The sequence below is a fragment of the Anguilla anguilla genome, chromosome 1, assembly GCF_013347855.1.
Source record: "Anguilla anguilla isolate fAngAng1 chromosome 1, fAngAng1.pri, whole genome shotgun sequence".
Taxonomy (NCBI): domain Eukaryota; kingdom Metazoa; phylum Chordata; class Actinopteri; order Anguilliformes; family Anguillidae; genus Anguilla; species Anguilla anguilla.
Genome location: NC_049201.1, coordinates 68,186,274 through 68,209,376, shown reverse-complemented (window position 1 = coordinate 68,209,376; position 23,103 = coordinate 68,186,274). Strand labels below are relative to the sequence as shown.

Genomic DNA, 23,103 nt, shown 5'->3' with positions numbered 1-23,103 from the left:
GCCTATAGTAATTATTACTCTCACGACCAAAGGCTTTAAACAGCGTGATGCTTATGTGGGCTGTTTTGCCGTACACAACAATCAAAAGTCAGCTTCGCAGATACCGGCACAGTATTTCGCGTACAAATATATTCCACAGAGCTGCATCGCTAACCTCGCCTTTTAGGCTGGATTAAACTAATCTTTTCGAGGGACTATGGAATTCCTTTAAAATACAAGGAGATTCATGCGCTTATCGTTTTGGTTTTTACCTCAGTTCTCAATGAGCGAGCACTGCGCTGCAGCAACAGCTCGTGATGCAGTGAGAGCCTGCAGTGACCCAAACGGCTGAACAGCTGGCAGTCAGCGGTTTGAATCCCGATGCCTTCACTAACTCGCTGCCATCCAGTGACTCAGTAAACAGCCCTGGTTAGGATTTGATGACAGGGCGGGGGAGGGGTGCTCGGATGGTTATAATTAGAGCAAAATGCCTCATCGGGCCAAATTAACAACCCCCACCCCGCACATCCTCCACCCTAGTCACAGTCGTTTAAAAAAAAGAAAATTTTTTAAAATCCCCTCATTTGCAGTATATACAGACCAGCGAATCACAGAAGTTGCCGTTTTTCTTTATTCGAAAGAAAGAAAGTGAAAAAGAAAGACGCCTACATATCCAAACTGTAACCTCCCGGACGAGCCACCCACCTCGAATAAGATGGAGAACGAGCACACGCGAGCCCGAGCCAAACCAGCCATGGCACCAACAAGCCAATCAGAATTGCCCTGTGGTGTGTGTGTGTGTGTGTGTGTGTGTGTGCGCTCGTCTGTCTTTACATCCCCCCCCTTGCTGCCCCCCCCTCACCCCCCCCCCCCTTTACATAATATAATGACTGTTTCCCTCAGCTGCTACACAAACCAGACTCTTTCTCCTCAACCAACCCCCACCCCCCATCCAAACCCGCACACGCGCACTTCACAACAGACACACAGTTCTGGGCACTTTGCCAGCCAACACAACAGCCAGACGCCTCCGTATAGCTCTGGGACGAAAGGAAGGAAAGAGAGGCGCTCAGACGGAGAGATGGTGGAGGGAAGATCAGCGTGTGAGCTCGGGGAACGTTTTCCATCTCACTGCCTTAATCTCAAAGTAAAAATAAGAGAAAGTGTGGTTTAATTCGATATCATCACAGAGATTAGGAGATACTACACACGCGCTTGCGCGCGCACACGCACGCACACACACACACACAATGCACCAGTACCAGTAGAACACAGTATTGAAATGCTCCAGAGAGAGAGAAATAGAGAGCGAGAGAATGAGAGTGCGAGAGAGTGTGAGAAAGCGAGAGAGCAAGAGAGAGCGAGAGAGAGAGAGAGAGAGAGAGAGAGAGAGAGAGAGAGAACACGCTTTGTACCGTGGCCTCAAGCTGTATGCAGCCCCACACAAAAGCAGACATGCTGAGATTTCACAGGCCGTGCCAACATAAGGCACTCTTTGTTCCCTTCCTCGCCCCCCCTCTCCATTTTACTACAGTTGTGCCACGCCAACAAAGCACCATATAAACATAACCCCCCTCCTGCTCTGCAATGCCCTGAAAAAAGTACCAGTATGCTCTTTTTTCCATGTAGTAAAAATAAACACTACATACTTTCAGGGGGCCCCTTCGAGGTAGTGACAGCTAAGATTTTTTTTTTTCATTAATGTATTTTTAATATCCAAGCCCCAAGGCCCTTTTTTGGTGGTGATAAAAGGGAAAAGTGTGTAGGGGCAAGTCAGAAAGGCCAGTTAGAGACAGAGTGAGGGAATGTGTGTGTGTGTGTGTGCGTGCATGAGGGTGAGAGTGACAGCGAGAGTGAGAGACAGAGAGAGAGAATGGGGTACTTTCCTTACATGTCATTCCTGAATACCGACAACTCATAATTTCCACCACTCCTCCCCCCACTGTCACCCAGTTCTTTATGTATGCACCACAACTGACTGCCAATCAACTAGCTGATGCAGTCTATTGTAAAGAGTACACCCCCCACCACACATCTGTTCCCCTAACCCCCCCCCCCACACCCCCCCCCCCCCCCCACACACATACGTAGGTTTAATTTACACAAGTCCTCTAGCCAAAACAAGCTGGAACTGTTTTCCAAACAAGCCAACACCAAGAAATGGATCCACAAGCCTGCTTGCTGCTCGTTTCACACAATCTACACCATAAGAACACATGCTTGTCTGTCATGTACCTTTGCATGACCCATAATGCATTTCTGGTGGGTTTTTTTTATTTATTGATTTATTTATTTAAACATTGCCCTCCTTAGCAGAATCCAGTCATGATGCGCACCAACCCTGTTAAGCACTGCTGGTGGATGTTTTCAGTTTGAGATACATTCACCCAAGCTTTGGTTTCAGGCTATGGCCACGTTTCTAGTCACACATCCAGAGATTGTTTAGTGGTCACATGGGGCTAGTTTCTCCCCACCCAAGGGTTACAAGGTGGCCAGCAGCATCTCCACCTGAAGACCCTCTCACACCACTGGAATCATGAGAAGCTTTTCCCGGGAAGGCCATGGATTCCTATCTATGTAGGATTGCATACCAGGGAGCAAATTAGCAGTTATCGATGTGCTACAGAACCTAACCCTTTAAAACTATTGTTTTCCAACAGGAAGAATGCACAATAGTGCTTTGCACAATATGCCATAACATGTGCTAAGCTGACTTTTGTAAGGATAACTGGTGTTCATTGCAGAAAGCATCAGTTTTAAAATACATTCTAATATATACAAAAGGATTAAACAAATTCTGCATATTTTTGGAACCATGGTTTGAATATCATAGTAGTATCTTCCCAGTGTATGAATAAACTGTGTGCAAAGGTGGGCACTGTGATGAGACCTTGAGGATTACTTTTCATTAATCACCAAACTAGGTTCACTCCTGCCCTGGGGAATTTTAATAAATCGGTGTAGAAACTTTAATATAAATATAATGCAATGCTATAATTATTACATAATGATTTTATTACTCATTTTGAACATTTGATTTTTCTAAATTAGCGAACTACAACAACCACATTTGAAAGCTTTCATTTCTAAAACAGTAATATAAAACAAACAATCATTGCATGTAATGCCTAAAGTTGATTCACATCTTTGCAGATTCTGTTTTCTACCATGTGTGCAAGTGTTTAAAGAAAGGTTGGCTCAAGTGGACAAACTTTTGTAAGTCAGGAATATTTTGACAACTGACCAGTATATTTAGCTGTATGCAGTTCTAGATATATGGCTTTTAATGGGTGAGACATATACGTTCAATATAAACAAATTAATTGAAAGGGATAACATTACATTAGTAGTTCTTGTAAAACACACATTATTCACCCATAAAACTCCATCATAATTTGTAAAATATTAAGAGCTTTCTGTCCATAATCGATACCCTGACAAGCTAGAGAAGACATATTCAATGGTCAGCAGAGGTCAGCACAAGAGAGAGTACACACTTAGGCAAACACATCCATATGTGTAAGTAGTACAGTACCTTTCCAGTGCATGCTTGTTTTAACAGGAATTACCTTGTAGAAAACAACTTTAATGGAATATGACCCCACACATGTGCGCTGCACATTAGAACTATTACAAGGGGATACACTACATGTCTCACATTACCACCCTGCAGGGATAAAACAAAATGTCTACTCCAGTTTCGTCCTTGTGTAACATGGCATAGAGCTGTTATGACATCCATAATTTAGTTTGGGTACTAAACTTTTGATTCCAGCTTGAAAGATTTTAATGCAATTTTTCTTAGATAGGTACTTAAACAGTTAAGAAAAACATAAGTAGGATAAGAGACACGAAATGTTAGGACATGGTGGTTATTCGGACCTTGCCATGGAAATGCTTGCCATGGTGAAAGTGAAGAAATAAACCAGTTTAAATTTGAATAAATTTGAAGGATATTTACCATATCTTTTTTAAAGAAACAAGATTGAATTTTCATTTTTAGAAATGAATAACCAATAATCAAACAAGCTTTATGTACGATCACATTTGAACATACTGTCTGCACATCTTTCTTAAAGACAAAGCAAAACAACCTGTCTGTAGTTGATGACTGTTACTGGAAAAAAAAATATATTATGTGTTCTTAAAATTGAAAAACTTACTAAATGTAAGATGAAATGTCAAAGGATTTACGTGAGCCAATTATAGAGAAACTGAACACTAGTGACCAAGCTGAAAACTAGGGAGAAGTATAAATGGACTGCACTGTGCTCAAAGCAAACAGCAGATGATTGTAGATGTGTCATTAAAGACATGAGGGAACATTGGGACAGTGGCCTGCTGATGAGCTGGTCGTTTCTGACAACCTGGCTCAACTTAACCTTCTTATAGCATGGTTAATTAATACATTTATACCTCAATATATAGAGCAGAGCATTTAACACACGCATTATTTCACACCTGGTACTGTTGTTTTTGTCATTATGCCAATCTGTTCCCAACTCCCCAATTTAAGATGAACCACACACAGAGGGAGGGCTATATTTCCAATACACCAATTATCAAGGGAAAGTATGATTAGTTTCTGTTAATGCTCACTTTCTTGTATCAGTGATTATAACAAAGGTAATCTACGTATTGTATAAGGACATCGAAAATCCGTAATTACTTGTACTTGTATGTTTATACCCTGTTGGTTGCCTGGTCATTCTGTAACTGCAAGATTACAGATTTTACTGTAATTTAACTTGCTCTACCAGGTCAAAGGTCAGCAAAATAAACAGTTCATGAGGGGAGAACAATCAACTTTTCAAACAAGATTAAAAAAACAATTCTTTAACTAGTGAGCGAGGCAAACACTGAATAATGATAATCGACCAGTAGTCACAACCCTCAGGCACTAAATCCTGAATTATTACTCATATATGTAGAAATTGACTTCATATTGCCACCCTTTCTTTTTGGATCCAACTGCAAACCATGTAGTTAAATGATAATATTGCTCACTTTCTCACTGCCTGACTCACTGTGTGGCTACCGTGGTAACAAAAACTTTTTACACAAGAGGGGGTTGAGGGCAAAAAAAAGAGACCAGCAGCATCACCACAACCAATAGCCAAGTTTCCATTGACACACATTAGCTGGATGTGTCATTCTGAAGCAAGTCAAAATGGCACTCATCTTCTGCTCAAGTGCTGCTGACCAGAACACCATTAGAGATGAGCTTTTATGGTACCGCTTTTATGCACCAGCCTCAACTGAATAAATGTGTTCTGCTTCACCTCAAAAGACATATGTAAACGCTTTTTCCATTTACATGCAACTACAGTTCAATACAGAATGCGTCACATGACTCTCAAGGGCAAAAATATAGCATTAAAAGATAGGAAATAAAAAAATAAAAACAAATTCACACTTGTTTTGCATGGAATTTAAATACCAAATGTGAAATGGCCCTCACGTGCCTTCCACACACACGGGCAATATACAGAGGGTTTAAAAGTAATTACATTACATTGTAGTCAAGACTGTGTGTAGTCGACTGCATCACCAAAGTTGTCGCCACATGACTTTGCATTTTGTCAATTTCCCAACTTGCTGCAACGTGCAGGCTAACCCACAGACTAAGCCAGCCCAAAACGTACTCCGAATTGCACAATTCTGGTGTAAAAACACGACAATACAACCACAGCTATGATAAAGTTACTTTTAACTTTGGTTTGGGAGACTTTTTTTGAATATTTTTGCATGAATATTCAAACAGCATGACTCCAAATTGGCTGCTCAAACCAAATATTGGGCTTTAGCTCAGGCTTCCGCTAAACAGCTTTGTCCTTGTTTGTCATGTTTACATACTGTAGGTAATTGGAGAAATTTCTGGCATCTACTGCTTTCTAACATGAGCCAGTGTCCACCATACCCCACCTAGTCTCACGTTGCCTAACTTGCAAGACAACAATGGAAAATTTCCAAACAAAAAGACAATACTTAGCTGACCCCCACTAGCTGAGGGTGCAGTTCAAAGCTTGACACATCAATTCAAATCAAGGTCATAGTGTGATTTCCACTTTCCAGTTGCTTTTACAGTCTTTTTGGCACTGTTCACTGACACTGTAGAGGGCCAGGAGCAGACCGAGATTAACACTAACAGGTTCATATAATCACCTCAACTGTTCTATGTTGTATTACTCCAACAATGAACAGTTGAGGTGATTGTATGAACCTGTTAGTGTTAATCTCGGTCTGCTCGTACATTTAGAGAAAATTAATTAAAGAAAATACATAAATAACACAAAGCTATGTTGCCATGTTGCTGCCACATAAAAAAATGGTATGAACAGGAGTTAGGCCTAATTGCTACCTTGAATCGTAAAGAAACATACAACGGGTTCTAAAAATACACCTGAATTCTGAGAGCATATGGCAGTATTTCATGTTAGATGACTCGACCACTGTCCATAACTCAGATGGATGCAGATGTACAGAGGCAGCATGAGGGAGAAGAGAGGAATGACAAAGTGATGAGTCACGAAATGAATGACAACGTGACAAACTGCCCATGTCTACTTTAGCCAGTTCATCTAAGGGGATATAGCAGCCAACAGCGCAATGTGGGTATCAAAGGGGGGCCTACGGCATACCATGATGCTCTGCAATCTTAGGCGCAGTCATGAACTCTATGGTAAGTGCCATAAGCCATACTACAGAAAAGAAGCTCAAAAAATACACTAATTATTACTTATTGGATTCATGCTTAAACATTAGGCTTCATATCCAGGCTAATGCATTCTGGACATACAGCTCCAAGGGACAAGGTCAAATATTACACATTTTTAAAAAAAGAATTACCTTTACACATGATCACAGCAACATTCTGACAAGACCAGAGCAGTATTCAAAACCAGGTTGCCTTAAAACAGGATGAAACCAGGATCCAAAGGATCAAAGCTGTGATTTTCACAATTTGTCAGTAACCCTGTTCTTGGGAGTTTGGCCAAAAACTTACCTTGGCCTTCATCAAATGCTGGATACCTTTAGGTCATGATTAACTGAGCCAACTAAATGTGATGAGCATTGCACCTGTGCAACTGAGGATTAGGATGAAATGAAAACCTAAATGAAGACACACTCTGAGTCCATGTCAATGCAAAAATCCAGTTCCTTGCCTGCCATCCAGCATTTTGACCAGCCATTTTACAACCACAAACACTCCTCAGACCTGGAAAGGGAGCTGAATTAGTTCAAGGAAAATGATCCCAAGACAGAAAATCCCATGCCCCTCCCTACCTCCACCAGGACCAGGGCTGCGTGGCTATACCCGACGCAATAGTTAGCCTATATCTGGAGCCATTATATTCAGATATAGTTAGATCTGAAGCCATTATATTCAGATATAGTTATATCTGGAGCCATTATATTCAGATATAGTTAGATCTGAAGCCATTATATTCAGATATAGTTAGATCTGAAGCCATTATATTCAGATATAGTTAGATCTGAAGCCATTATATTCAGATATAGTTAGATCTGAAGCCATTATATTCAGATATAGTTAGATCTAGAGCCATTCAGCAACATTTTATGTTACATGTTACTCTGATTTAGGGCTCCATGGTTTTCAAAATGCAAAAAAGTAACACATTTTACATTTACATTTTAGCATTTAGTAGATGTTCTTATTTGGCAAAACTTCACATAGTTCACACTCCTGTATGCACAATGCAGTTATACAGCAGGGCATTTTGCTGAAGCTATTCAAGTTAATGTACTTCGCTCAAGGGTACAGCAACAGTGCCACACCTGCGAATAAAACCTACATGAAACCTACAGCGCAATCATGGAGTTTCAAGCCCAGTTCTTAATCATTATGCTACACTGCATAAACCAACACAGAATCCAGTAATTAATACAGAAAACAGCTAATCTTGAAAACTGCATTGGGTTTATTATAAGAGATACACTGTGTGAAACTGTGTATTATGATGTCCTGAAACACAAATGTAAAGATGTATTCCACAGATGTGCACCAAGCACTCTCAAGTGGTAAAAGTACAAACATCTGCCTCCTCAAATCAGCAAGATGTCTAAAAAGCTTAACACTATCATTGCTGCTGGATGGCTCATCCTTTAAAAGCACTGTTGTAGTGCATGGATAGACACATTTTATAACTGGACCTCTCTCACGCACAAACACACGCACACATACACGCACAAGCACACGTACAAGCACACGTACACGCACATGTACACAAACACAAAAGTGGGGAGGAAAAGGGAAAAGCATTAAAAACAAGCAAACAAACTTAACAGTATCAGTACCACGGTGTCACAGATGACACAAAGCAAATTCCCTTTTACTGCACTTCTGTTATTCATCAGATCCTGGTCATTCAAATTGTTTTTGAAAGAAATATGTTTTAAACTGCAAACAATGATCATGCACTCAAAAGATACAGCTTTACAAATGCATGGCCCCTCTTTCCTTCCCTTCCCTTCCCTCCTGCACATTTACACAGATGCAGCTCAGTTTAGCAGCTTTCCAGTTTCGCCTCATTGACATCAGCAGTTAGCCTTGGTGTTTTTATGTGAAGGTAAAAGTTCTAGGGAGGGGGGATGTGGCTGTTGATTTCAAAATAAAAGTATATACAAAACAACATTGTATTCAATAAAGTAAATAATAAATAAATATGTCTTATCTTATATGATAATCAGAAAATCCGAAATCAGGAAGTGAATAAAACAGAGCTCAAATGTTTTATGCGTGCAAGCTGGTTTGTCATTCGGACTGAAAACCACTTCCTCGGATGGCATGAAAAATTATTTACACTGATAAAAATTCTTTAAAAAAAAAAAAAAAAAAAACATCAAACCACAATGGGATTTTAAATCACCATCACGGGCCTAATTACATCTGAAATTATATCAGTTGCAGAATTTTGACCGAAACATTTAAGAAAGTTACAATTTGCAATTAGACTACACCTTTGGGCAACTGCTATAGAACCAAATATCCAGATTCTGCCATCTACATCCACAGCTGATGAAATATAGAGAAGTTAGGATATGAGATGTATTATATTTGTGTGTGTAAAACCAGGGTGATATTGTACGACATTATATGAAGTTATTACTCTTAAATATTAAGCCAACCATGACGACGTAAATCTTGAGCATATGGGTGCTGTCAGAGGTAAGCTATTAATTAATCAAGCTCTTACAGCCGGTGTCATAAGGAGAGAGCCCATTCAAATTGTTAAAGTAAAGAAATTGAATGATTGCTTAATAATCATTCATTATGCTCCTCACAGAGAGCGCAAATCAATGTCTTGGGGGCAAGAAGACTAAATTACAACTTGAAAAAAAAAGTACCGCAAAACACAAGGCTGTATTTCTCATTAGCGTTTGCCTAGAGCAGATCATAATATTGTCAGGGAACATGGAAACCCAATAAGAGTAAATGGGAGGTCTAGGCACGAGGGCAACAGCTAAGAGGCTGGATAATTTGCCATTTGGTAGAGTTACATCATGATCAACCCACACACTAGCACCCCAGCCATATATTACAGGGGGTGAATAGGAACATGATTTGCGTACTGCTAGTCCCTGATACAAAATCAGACTAATTAAAGGACAGGGCCCCTAGCAACAGAGCTGCAATTGGTTAGCTTGGACTGCATGTGATCACAGGGCAACGAGGTGCACTGTAGGTGTACAAATCCAGAAGGTTTTCATTGCTATTTCAGACAAGGGGTGAGCTGGTGTGACTGACAAACAAAATCAGACTCACATTTCCAGTCACCAACAGCCCGAATGCATTCACCAGTGACGACCCGCCCCCCCACCCCCCGACTAAAGTTCTAAGCCAACACTCCATATATCACAAACGCACAGATATAAATCCCGCACCCAGTAACAGTCCCTCCTGCTTGCTCTGAACTACAATACTTAAGCTCAGGTCTTCATTAAACAAGGCAACAACTCATTGTGGGGGGTTGCCATGGCAACTGGTCCCTCTATTTTTAAACGGCGCAACTAATCAATTTCATTTCTACCACTGCCTAAGGGAAGATGGGGTGGTGCTGGGGAGGGGCATGGGAGATGCAGGGGGTCAAGTTGTAGACAAGACATGAAAGAGCACAATACAGGATTTTACAGTCAGCCTCACATTATGGTCCACATCAGGCAGTTATGGATGGGTCTGTGTATGTCATTCTGCAACATTGCCCTACAGCATTAGTCTATTAGGAGGAAGGTTTCAACTTCATAAACATGAATGTAGCACAAAGTCATTTTATATTGATCCATCATTCTGAACGGGAAGCTACAGGCTCCAGGCCAAAGCAATTTATTCAGGATTTCATTTTATTTTCTGTTCTTTTGAATTAATCACCACAGACATTGGCTAATTTGCAAGGGCGGCTTTAAAATGTAATTTCCTAACTTAGATCAACAGACCAGGAGGTACAACCCAGTAACAAGATGAAACATTCAAGGGAACAGCATCAAAGTCCCATCATCCCACTGAAATCAGGTGACCAGCTTTATATGTGTATATAACAGGACTATGTTAATCCTGCAGATGAAGCAGAGGTGGTCAAATTTATCTGCGTCCTTAGCAGGGACACAGAAAGAAAAAAGGTGCATCGCTGTCTCTACTCACACAGAGTATTTTCAAACTTAAGGACATTCCCCATGGTTTACAGGACTCACTAACACTAGGGCCAGACCTCAGTAAAAGACATTGGAAATCTTTTAATATCAAACTACATAAAAGCAAGCGAAATTACGGCAAGTGGATGTGTGCACAAGATCCAGTGAGGACAGTATTGTATCAGTTCTGTTCATGTCTGCAAGAAGAGCAAGTCAGGGAGTGAATCAGGATGAAGGGACAATAAGCACAGTATTTTTATATACAGTATATATACACACACATACACTGAGTGCCATAATGTTCGTGACAAAGCCTTTTTTTTTTATTTAGCTCAGTCCTTTTTTTTTTCTAACATTTTTTTAATTTTACATTTGTAATCAAACAACTGACTACAATGCCCTTTGCAATTACTGAGCTCTCCAGTGCTCTCTTTCTTCTTAATGATGTTTCAGACAGTAGATTTTAGTAAGCCCAAGGTTTGGTCTATGTCTCTAACTTTTTTCATATTTCTCAGCCTCATAATGGCTTCCTTTTTCCCCACGCACAAGCAGTCGCTACAAGACCAAAATACCTAAGTGGGATTTACTAAACGGTCGCAATGGGTCAAAATTCTTTCTTTCTTTTGTACAGCACCTAACATCATGTCATCTTTTCTTTACATCCTTTACTGTTCATTTTATTATTCTTAAATAATTCATTTTGCATGTGATGTCACTCCAACTGATTAATTTTTGTCCTCCTTGTCCTCTCCAGTGTTGTATTCCTATGCTGTAATATGGCGTGTAGCTGTAGCTGCCTTGTCGACCATTACCTATATTGCCAGATCTGTAAATTTAAGTTCTGCTTTTCTTGCGGTTCCCTCGCTTCTCGTGCCTGGTTGCTCCGTACCCATTTCGTAGCGCCTTGTAATCTGGATGTGTGAGCATAGCATATTGTTTCTGACCCTTTTCATGGGCATCTCCTACCGCAAAATTGCGAATGAGGGCATTTAATGCACTTGACTGAGTGAATAGAAACAGTCTTTGTAAATCAGTCGTTAATGTGTCGGTATCTGTGACCACAAAAGAACCGCAATACAGCGAATGTTTTTTGCGCTGCGACTGTCTCCTTAGCAAATCTGGCCCCCAGTGTCTGGTGATGTCTATGGGTCGCATACTTCAAGCATTCATTCAACGCAAAGGATTTGGAACAAAGTACTAAATATGATGACTCAATTTAAGATTATATTAATTTGTCCAATTACTGTTGGTCCCCTAAAATGGGTGTAATGTGCATGAAAGGTGCTGTAATTCTTACACACATCACCTGATATGAATGTAAATACCCTCACTGTTAAAGATGGCAGTCTGGACTTTAACCTCATATTCATTGTTTCAATTCAAATCCAACATGTTGGAGTACAGAGCCAAAACAACAAAAAGAGTCTCCTGTCCAAATACTTATGGACTGGACTGCATATATATAAAAAGCATATTTATCTTAACTACAGTGTAAAACACACGAAGAACTATTTCTCTGAAATTGTCATAAATGGTTGGAGTGTCATTAGAGCAGTTAATTAATGCTAGTCTGACACATTTGAAGAGGGTGTAAAAAAACATCACTGGAACAATTTTAAAGAAAAAAATATGCAGATACATGAAGCTAGGTAAGAGACAATGCTGGTAGCCTTTCAGCAACTCTCAGCTTCTGCAAAGCCACTCGAGCCTCATTATTCTTCGAGATCTGCTTCCGATTACACCGAGGAACCAATCACATGCACATGGAGGGAGGTACAGTAGGATTAGAATTTTGGGGGCTGGGGAGTGGGGAGTAATGCAATCTATTTCATAAAAAGCCATCTTAGGACACATGCTCCTGGTTTAGCAGCTGCAGGCCCGCATTCTAAAATGTTAATCAAATGTGCTGCATTCCCATGCTAGATTCCGTTAAGATTAAAATTACTCATGCACAGCACTGTTACAGGCGTTCAGTCACGGAAGGCAGACTTGATGTCACCCTTCCTGTGATTAGGTTCCTGTTTCTTTAAGAGTATAGGAGTCACCATTCTTTCTTTATTTCTTACCCAGGGTGCCCAGCGCAGTCAAAATGAGCAAGCCAGTCTGAGCCGGTTTGTAACCTCAGGATATGGAATTATCTCTTAATATGTAACCGTTAGTGGTCAGGACGTCACACAGAAAAAAAAGACAGAAAGGCAAAGAGGAAAGGAGGGGATAAAGAGGTGGGTGGGGGTAAAAGGAACCCCCTGTACTCCCGAGGGAAGAAAAAAGAGAAAAAAATCTGCTTATAGGAATTTAGCTAAATCTGAACCTGGCACCTTTACAAAACAGCTCGCGCTGGAACTACAGACCTCAGGGTGGGGCATACGTTGTTTAGAGAGAAGAAGGAGAGGGGAAAAAACTGAAACTTGAACCATCTGGTGAAGCTGAGGTAGCAGAGATTTTTGTTGTATTTGGAAGGGGGTGGGTAGGGTTGGAAACAGCATCTCAACTATAATCTGCAAAGAATGACACGCTGCAGAAAATGATGCGGACTGTGGCAGTTACATGTCTTATCTGATTTTATATGCCATTTGTGTGAACGCACACAAGCACATGCTTGCCCTGTAACCTCATCAATCTATAGGGCATGCAGGGCAAATAGAGGACATCAATGGGTCAACCTGGTCGTACTGCGCTCTAAGGCACGAAGGGTCAGCTAACATGCAGGCATGTGACACAGAGCACAGATAAGAAGACACAACCTCCTTTGTGGGAAAAGCGACTTACAAAAGCACAGTAGAACACCCGAGTGAGTGAGGTTCTACAACAGAAAGGGTGGAGGGTTTGTGCCATGAGTGTAAGAGGGGCAGAGAGAGGACCATTCTCATAGATTTCCTTCCGAGCTGGGTATCAGTTATTAAAATGCTTAGTTGTGCAGGACTCCACTTTGCCTTGAGGTTCCAGGTGAAGAGTCCAAATCACAGACCAATGTACTGTATACAGTTCCAGAACACACTCATGCAACTCTCAAAGACTATGCGGTGCATACACAAATCCTTAAATTGGTCAGGTGACCAAACACCTTGCACCACGGGAAATGCAGGTAACAGAGGTGATGCGGTATTACTGAGGACCCAACACTTTACTCGATGCAGTGTTTCACTGTTACTCTGGCCAATTGGGAATACCATATATCATTTACCATCACCTGCAGGAACAAACAATTCTCTCCTTTGAGGTTTTCCTTCAAAATTCTGAACTGGTCAATTTCATTTCTGATACTTAACAATAGACAAAACAGCTATAAAGACAGCAGCTGTAGTCATGTTTTCTCCTGAATTACACTATGTGATGCAGTTCAATGCCAATACCTGCTCACTCTGTGGGGACTCAAACTGCATCTTCAATGACTGAAGTGGGACATATGATCATGAGGCTAATGCAATATTCAAAGCAATGGTGACAGGCTGAATCACTGATCAGACAGCCAGTTCCTCAGGTAACCCCAAACCTCCAATGAAAAGGTCTCAAGCAAAAACTCCAGACCACAAAGATCAAACGGTGGCAAAAGGCTGCCATATGCAAGAGATTTTGGGTTCTGACTAAACATCTGTAGAAGAATCACTCACTCTCTCAGTTTAGCAGCTCCCCCAAATTCACGAAAGTACCGTAGTCACAACACTAGATGGCAATAAATTCTAATAACAGGATCTGCTAAAGAACACACGTGCCGACTGCCCTCGCTTCTCTCCAAGGCCAAATACATAACAGAATATCAGCAATGGTGATATCTGACAATACCTACTGAACTGCAAAAACAAACAAAACAAAAACCATCAGGAGCACCTTTATAACAACCACTGCATATTTAGCTGGCTTAATAGACACCTGACTGGATCACATTTTCCCAACCCGTGAAATCCTGAAACTGTTTTGAAACGCTACAAAATGAATTATCTACTTTCAGACTGGGCAGATCAACTATAAGCCTGCTCATTATGACATAATCGGTACAAAAAAAAAAACCAGCGCTGATCTTTGAGCCCAACAAAGGTTTTTTTTTTTTTTTTTTTAGCACATATGCATACATTATGCTTAAAAGAAGAAAAATAAAGCAATGAAAAAACTTCACCATACAATGAACACTACTACATGTCACTGTTCAAATACTGTTCTCGAAGCATTCATTTTCAATACTGTACATCTAGCTATATCGCATGAGAAAACTGAAACGGTGTTTATAAAACAGACAAGGACATTTCAAGGGCTATAATTAATACTTCTGAATGCCCTTTGAATAAAAGAAAATATGTCCTAGAAAGAAAAAACAATTAGCAACACCATGATTTAAGTATCCTAAAAAAGGCATTGTCAAGAACCTGTTGAGCCCACAAAATAATTTATTAATTTAGCATCACAAGAAAGTACATGACTCATATGAAAATATCAGATAAGTAAACAAGTATCAAATGGGCACCAGGAGACCTCAACATTCATTTCTACAGTGACCTCAGTGGTAATGAGATAATGGTTTACATTTCCACAAATGCAACTGAGCAAGCACAGGAGCAAAAGAATGTTTGATGATGAGAATAGCCCATTCTGTCCACCTAGGCCTGTTGTTTCAACCAACCATCTAGAATGTATCAAGCAGGGTCAAGCCTGATCCTGAACATCCAAAGGGTCTTTGCCTCTGCCACTACATGACCTGGAAAGCTATTCTGTGCATTAAAAACTCTCAGAACATTTGACTTTTATTTTGCACATCACATTTTTAAGCATCGACAGGTTCGTTGATCATTAATCATTAATTGAATGATTAATTGGTGACTGCTATGGCAGCAATTGAAGGAAAAACTGAAGGAAAGCACCCCTAGGGTTGATTCTGATGAGAGAGAAAACAATTGGCTTGAAATAATGAAAACATGCTAAATAATAGGTAACAATACATAAATATTAATGTGCAATAATGAAATACTGCTTACATTACTTCAGTTCTCTCTGCTATGTCTACATTCTGCATATATGCCAATGGATTTCTTATATTATTAAGTTCACTCTGGCAGCAATATAGTTAATCTAGTGCAACAGACTATTTCTTGGTACAAAAGCAACCACACTGAAATTGATCGGGCTATGTTTGCCTAATTGAATTCGCAGCTGCATTCTGCAACTACTTTGTCCACTTACAGCACAGCTAAAGCACAGTTTCTTGGTGCAGTGGTTCACCTTATGGTTTGGAATTGAAAACTATTGATAAATGTGGACAGGATTCCCATTGGCAATGTATAATTGACTGCTTCTTTACCCTGAGAAGGAGAGTTTCAAGCAGCAGTGTATTGCCCACATCACAGTGTGGTGTGCCTGCACTGCTGTGAAGTAGTTCATAGTGTGCATAGTTCTCTGGTGTAAAGGCAGCGAAACTCAGATGGGCGTCTACAGAAGAGGTGAAAAGAAGTACTGGTTGGCTGCACACATTTTACAGGACATGAGCTGTGTCCTGCAAAATTCCATTGTGAACCAACAGGGGACATTGCAGTGATGAGCCTCCAAATGCAGTTGGGCATTCAGAATTAAGGATAAAAAGTTAGATAAATTAGTTATGTTGTAAATATGTGAACTATGTCAACTCTAACGGAATGTGTTCAAGTGAAAATAAACTTAAATCAACATGAAATAATGGCATCGCTTTTGGTAACCTTTAGAAGCAGGCTCCCCATAGTCCTAAATCCTGTAGGGATGTACTTACACACTGTCCTCCTCTAATCAGTGTTACTTGTATTAACTGATAAGTAAAGTAGTTTTTTACTAGGTCTTGTGAGGAGAAGGTCTTAGGTTCAAATCCCATGCAGCTGTGGTAACAGTTTTAAAGGCACTCGACATAAACTGCAGAAGTGAGTGTCCAGCTGTATAAAGGGGTTAAGGTATGTAAAATGTATGTTAGTTTAGGTAAACCTGCCTCAAAATGGAAGAACAGTGGCGAAATAAAGGACGCAACATCAAAAGCAGAAGCCATGCAAATGACTGGACAGTGGACACTCGATTAACTCCTTATGGGAAAAGCAAAAGGGTGGTCTAAAAGCAGCAAAGAACATGGATAAACTATAACACTGCACCACTTAAACACCTCCCTTTCTTTAGGAACAATGTGCTAGCCTCCCTTTTGATCAGACACATTCGGGCCATTTATCTTCATGTGCCACCTGCTTCACTTGCTTTCTGCTGACCACACCACTGCTTCTGGGCGAACCCGGGGTACTGGACACCTTGATAGGCGTTTATGGGTAAATTCAAGTCCCTTTCAGCCAATTAGAGGCCTGTGAGTTTGCGCTCTGCATGAGGCTCTGTAGGCACCATCAAGGTTGTCCTGTATTGAGCTGGCTGATTGTTCTCAAGCTAACAGCTGAGTTGCTTCCATAATTAAACTTCACAGAACTGCTGCACAGAACATTGCAGTCCATTGTTTTATTGTGGGGTTTTAACAAGTCTTTTGTAATGCTTTGAAACACACACTCCAAATTCAGGTGCTAACAGGGAGAGTGTACCAAAATACACACTATTAGAGTATGTATGTATTCTATTAGATTACACACTCTTTGCTCAGTTTTTTACAAAGCACCGCTCAATCAATTTTAAAACACATGCATTAAACACACTGAAGGCATCAAAGTCTGTAATCAGGGTTTTTCTTTTTTTAATCTACTGTTAAAAACATGAATTCTGTAAACACAGATATCTAAATATGTTAAAACTGTTTCTTTTTTGGTTACTGCAAGCTATATTAACTAAATTTTAACATCTTGATGGCTACATTATTACGGCTGTTCATTTGGATAGACTGTAGGTGCACCTTGCAATTGAAACACCATTTCAGGAATCTACACATCACGGCCCAAAAGTGATAAAAACTGCACCACGAGGCACTTCATTGGCACAATTTGATAATGACTTTTTTCCATCTGCAAGAGACAGTAATGAGCAAGGCAACTACATTGTTACAAACAAACCATCGTATCTTTTGGCAATCCTGAAACATGTAGACTAATTGAGATAAACCAGCGGACAGTGTGTGTATGTGTGTGTGTGTGTGTGTGCGCATGTGTGTGTGAGTGTAAGTGAGAGAGAGACATTATTTTGTATACTAATAATGTATTCAATATACATTTCAAATACAGGGTGAGGATATAACATTCCTGAATTGTAATGATTTCTTAATGCTTCTGATTTTTCCTTTATCCTTCCTCACAGTCGGTTAAACTTACCTGTGAAGGTGACAGATTTAACAGTAAAAATAAGCTATAAATTACAATATAATTTACCTCTGGAGCACCTGAATGAGTAATAGGAGTAATAATTGCTTCAATTTCATTTGTATCAGTTATATAATAACTCACCCCTTACTTTTTGCTTAGGTGTTTAACATCAATGCATTCCATTAACAGCATTAACAATGCCTTTTAATTGCATAATTTCCTGAAAATTAAGCAGCTCAAAAAGAGTTCACTCGTAAAGTACGAATCTCTTGCATTTCAAGCTAAGCTTGCAATATGAATCCCGATTGCTATACATGGTAATGCATTTATCTTCCAATACCTGGAGTGGATTGCAGAGGTCATTAAGAGCTGGAGTAGAGAGTAGATCACCAGGACAGAAGACCGTCATGACAGGTTCCATGACCGTCGTTGATACCAGGTGTATGAAGTTGCAAAATCAACCTCAAATGAATCATTTAACTCAGCAAACTGATTCACAATCAAAGCCAACTGATCTGAAAACAACTCATAATGTGCAAATACAACTATTTTTCCAGGGTCAAGATGTCAAGTTCAAGGATACCGTAAAGGTTGCTAATAAAGGGCATAGGCTAAATACAGGGTTTTGTACCAACTATTGTAAAATATGCTTATTTTGTAAAGCATATATTTTTGTAAAACATGCCCATTTTGCTTTAAACTCATAACACCAGTGTGTTGACAGTTTCAGCATAATGAGACATCGTGTGGAAACAAAGCACCAACCTTTGCCACCATGCAGACTGTTTGTACAGTCAGTGAGCAGAAAACAGGTCTATTTGAGTGATACTGCCAAAAAAAATCAATTGTCCTGCGGGATATCTGCAATAAATGCTTCATCAATAAATGCAGAGCACTTGTCAAATGACTTTCTGGCATTTCTAATAACTATAAGCATAAACATCGTAAAATGAATATGAAAATACCTTATACACCATATTACCCAGATAATGGTCATGATATTTGACTGGGGAAAAGACACTGTGTAGGGCCATGGTCTCAAACTCCAGTCCTGGAGAACCAGTCTCTGCCAGTTTAAGCCAGGGAAACAAGGTATCCACTCTTTCTGCCAGTCTCTGACTTAAATGAAGCATTAAAGTAAAAGCATTGAAATCCAACAGACACAGTGGCCCTCCAGGAGCTGAGTTTGAGATATATGCCATTGTGCAATATAAACCATGAAAAATCACTTAATATTCCCTTTTGATTCTGATTAAATGATTAATATTCATCAGACAGGAAAGCAAATTTTGAGAGCCCACATGTAAAGGTGTGTCACTGCACAGAAAGGTGGACACTGAAACTTATTTCATTCATACCCCAGGACCCTTAGGGGCTTATAACACAAATGACAGATTTACAGAGTACAGAAAGACAGCAACAGAGAATCAAAAAAAGACACAGTTAAGTTTTAAGCTGATTTTCGATACTGCTGTGGACTATTCTCATACATAGCAGAACAGCGGATGGTGAACCCTGCAAGCAGTCATGTATAAAATTTCCAGTACACTTACAGAATACCACACCAGTTGCTGTGGAAGTGGTCCGACATAGAGCTGACAATATAAAATATTGGAAAATAAATAGGCTACTTGTCTCACCTACATTTCCCTTTCCAGCACACTTTTGAGAGTTTCTAAAACTTTGGAGTGAATATGAGTGAGTGTAACATGCATTTTCTTTTTTTGCTTTTGGCCCCGAGTCAACGTTCGCGGGTCTGTTATATTACGTTCTTATTATTCCAGTCACGTTTGACCTGTTACCATGCGAGTAACATAAATGTGTTTTTTTACTAGTACATGCATTCCACTGGCTGTTTGTTTTCTTGACATCCAAGCTGGTGGTCAAATGTGGTTTCCTATTAGGAGCTAACAGTTCCAAAATCTCCCAAAAATCCAACACCATCATCACTGTGCGAGATACAGAAGGAGCACAGAAGACCATAGGGAGACAGCTGGAACACTGCCAGTCTATCTCGAAGCCATAAATGTGAAAAGCACAAATCCAAGATGATATGTTTAGTTAAAGGATTTGCATTTTGACAACATCTTGCAGCTATTCAATTATTTTTTCATGCATTTTGAGTAAGGTGCTATTGTTTTCCTTTTTAAACTTGATCTTCACATGCACCTATAATCGCTTATAGGCCATTTTGGAATATATGAATTGTTTATACCGTGTATATTTAAGCCTAACAATATCTAAATAAATGAAAATCCAAACTTTGCGAGTTATTAAGCACAACAAGGACGAATAGAAGAAATAGATAAAAAGGAACAGCCTTCTGTATCCACAAGACTGTAAAAGTGCTTCAAGTTGATTCACCTGGTGAGGAATAGTTCCCAGCAGAAACCTGCAACCCTGTAACCCTGTCTGAAACACGATATTCCAGAAAGAGGCAGAAATCATTTGACTATGTATGTGAAGCGGTTTACAATTTTTTACTTTTCCAAACACTCATCTGGTTATGCTGCAGTTCAACGTGTCTATTCAAGTCTAAATGAACAGAAACATAGTTAATAACAACTAGAAACAATAGCCCGCAAGATACTTGCGTTACATTGTCACAACTAAACGTCTCCCTTCACCATAGTTCTGTTCAGTTAGTGTCAAATACAAAGCCATCATTTAACTTCCATTAAACCACAGGTCAACTCAACAAAGTTGGGTAAAATGTTATGTGCAGCTTACATATATGTGAAATTGTTGAGCTAAGATCTGTACTTTGGAATAACTGACCTCTCTAACACATGCTGCAAAATGCCACCATTGCGATACAAGTCCTCGCGCTGAGGTTCAGTAGGTAGCTATACCCCGTCCTAATATCTTCTATCTATTGTTTGCTGCATCGAGATATGGGTGGCATATTATTGATCTACTGTATGCTTCCTTTCTATAGTCATCTTCATTTGCAGCCGTTCGTTCGTTCCTAAGCGTTCGTGGATTCATGTTCCACTTAATTGCAGTCTTTAAGTACACCGAGTACAGGGTAGCCATTTGCGTGCATATGAAATAACTTGAGAGCGTGAGAGAACACGTTTTCACTTACGTAAATGGCTGATGCACTTAAAAAAAATAATTGTACAACCATCATCTCCATACCACGCGATTCGTGTGCCCTGTAGCCTATAAGCTTAGTGCACCTCAGTTTCACATAGCCTACTCCTGCAAACTGTCACGTTACAGTCTTGATAACGATAAAATGTTTACAGAAAGGTGCCGCCTGGCAAAATGCACGCGTGCGAATGGATTTGCATTGTGTTCACTACACCGTTATAGTGCTCACGCAGCCGGGAAGACGCAGCGCTTCCTCAACCAATCTGAGTTAACCCCTAGAGACGCCAGATGAAACAATGAAACGAATTTCAACCCTTACACGTCTACAAAATAGTGGTCATTTCCCTTGCAGTGAACGCAGCATCAAAGTGCCTACACTCTAATAATATGTCCTATTTACCAGACAGAGATTTTATTTTCCCAATTTGTTCACTTTAGGATGTAGCTAGCTATGTAACTGGATAACAATTATGTGCACCACCTCTCCATCCGCATCTAATCGCTCTGCAGTTCCACAAATCAATATCAGACGCGATCACCTCACAACAAATTCACAGACATGCACATATTTTGACAATCGCCCTGTTCTCCGACTAGGCCAAAGCTAAATCCTCGGACTCACCTGACTAGCCTTTACCCTGCAGGTTCCACTGGCTCCGGGTTCGCTTTCCGATCCTGAAGCGCTGCAGCAGCTCCTCGCGACCAGTCCCCGGCACCGGTAGGCAACACAAAACGCTGATTGGGCCTCGACAAGTGCTCATCCCCCTTGGTCTCTGCCCAGACAGACGGGTTATTGGTCGGCGGCTATGTCGGAGACGCGCCCCTATTAAGGTGTGTGTTGTTGTCTGTGTCTGGAGGGGAGGGGACAAGAAGCAGCGAAATGATGGGAACTAAATGGGTTGTTATGCCCGTCGTGTCGGCAGCCCAAGCTTGCCATGACAGATAAATTGTGGCCAGCCATATTACATCTCCACCTCTTTCCGCACGGTCCATTGATTGGACTCCATAAGAACAATGCCTGTGATTAATCCTGCTTTCTCACCTCTCCCCCATTGTTAAAATCCCAAAAGTAGCTGTAACCGATTCCCTAAAATTGTTCTCCTTCAACCCCCCGATGGTTGTTTTACTTGTTGAAATGTTCCAAATGCGTAGGCTACATAAACCCCTTATTAACAGTGGTGAGGACACTCGTGGTTGATACAGCGAAATTAGCAAGCTTATATGAATATTCTATATTTTATAAAGCATTTCTTAAAAAAATATTCAAAAGGGGCTACAAAATACGATTCTATTAACATGTCTTAAACTACGATTTAAGACCACACCGGGATTAAATTTTGTTACTTTATGATGTTGCATAATGACAACCTAACCAGAATGACACGTTCTTTGTTTATTGCCGTTTTTAATATGGTAATTTTTCCGCTCATTAATTTTGCATGATGTAGACAAAACAATGTAATACTTCTACGTAGTTTTTAAAAAATCTGTTGTTATGGCTACGAACAGTCTGCAACATCTAAAATGTTAATTTTCCGACTGTGACACCAGGTGACATGGGTTGTTGTCTGTTTATGGTAATTACAACACGGCTGTAATATCGCCTCTATATTCGTTCTATATTAGGCTACTATGTTACATGGCTATTTCACTGACCTATTTCAATATTTTGCAACGGTGCACAATAGAAGTTCGGATATTAAAGGGTTATCGTATATATCTGGACAAACTTTGTAACTGACAGATAGGCTTTAACCGGTTATGTTGGAGATCTCGATTTCTCAATGCCACGTTGTGATGATAGAATTTTCCAAGATAACCAAATCTTTGTTGCTCTCAGAGTGAGGTATTAACATTCGGCATTCACATATCTTAGCATAACTGCTATAATCGTCTAGGGTAGCATACAGAATTTATAGGACGTTTCGGCAAAACAGCTGGTTATTGTGCGACAAGGGATGACAAATGACTCCAGGCTCAATGTGTGCTCTTAAACTGACAGAAACGGCACAGATCACATATTTCAACTTCCACGTATTGTTTACGAGGTTGTTCATTTTGACTGCTCTGCAAGCTACTTCCAATGCAGTATCCCGTGGAAAGTTATAAATTAAATACACATTTTCAAAATTGTATCAAACCG

At 40.1% G+C, this 23,103-nt stretch overlaps 1 protein-coding gene across 3 annotated transcripts in view; it reads right to left on the bottom strand.

Moving 5' to 3' along the window:
- Positions 1 to 21,933, bottom strand: part of LOC118206695 (transcriptional repressor p66-beta-like) — a 36,054-nt gene extending 14,121 nt beyond the window's left edge. The window contains exon 1 of one of the 3 annotated variants that reach the window (XM_035379680.1): positions 21,583 to 21,933. The gene's annotated coding sequence lies outside the window, so the exon portion shown is untranslated. The other 2 variants (XM_035379700.1, XM_035379689.1) reach the window with 2 other exon arrangements.
- Positions 21,934 to 23,103: the final 1,170 nt, after the last annotated feature.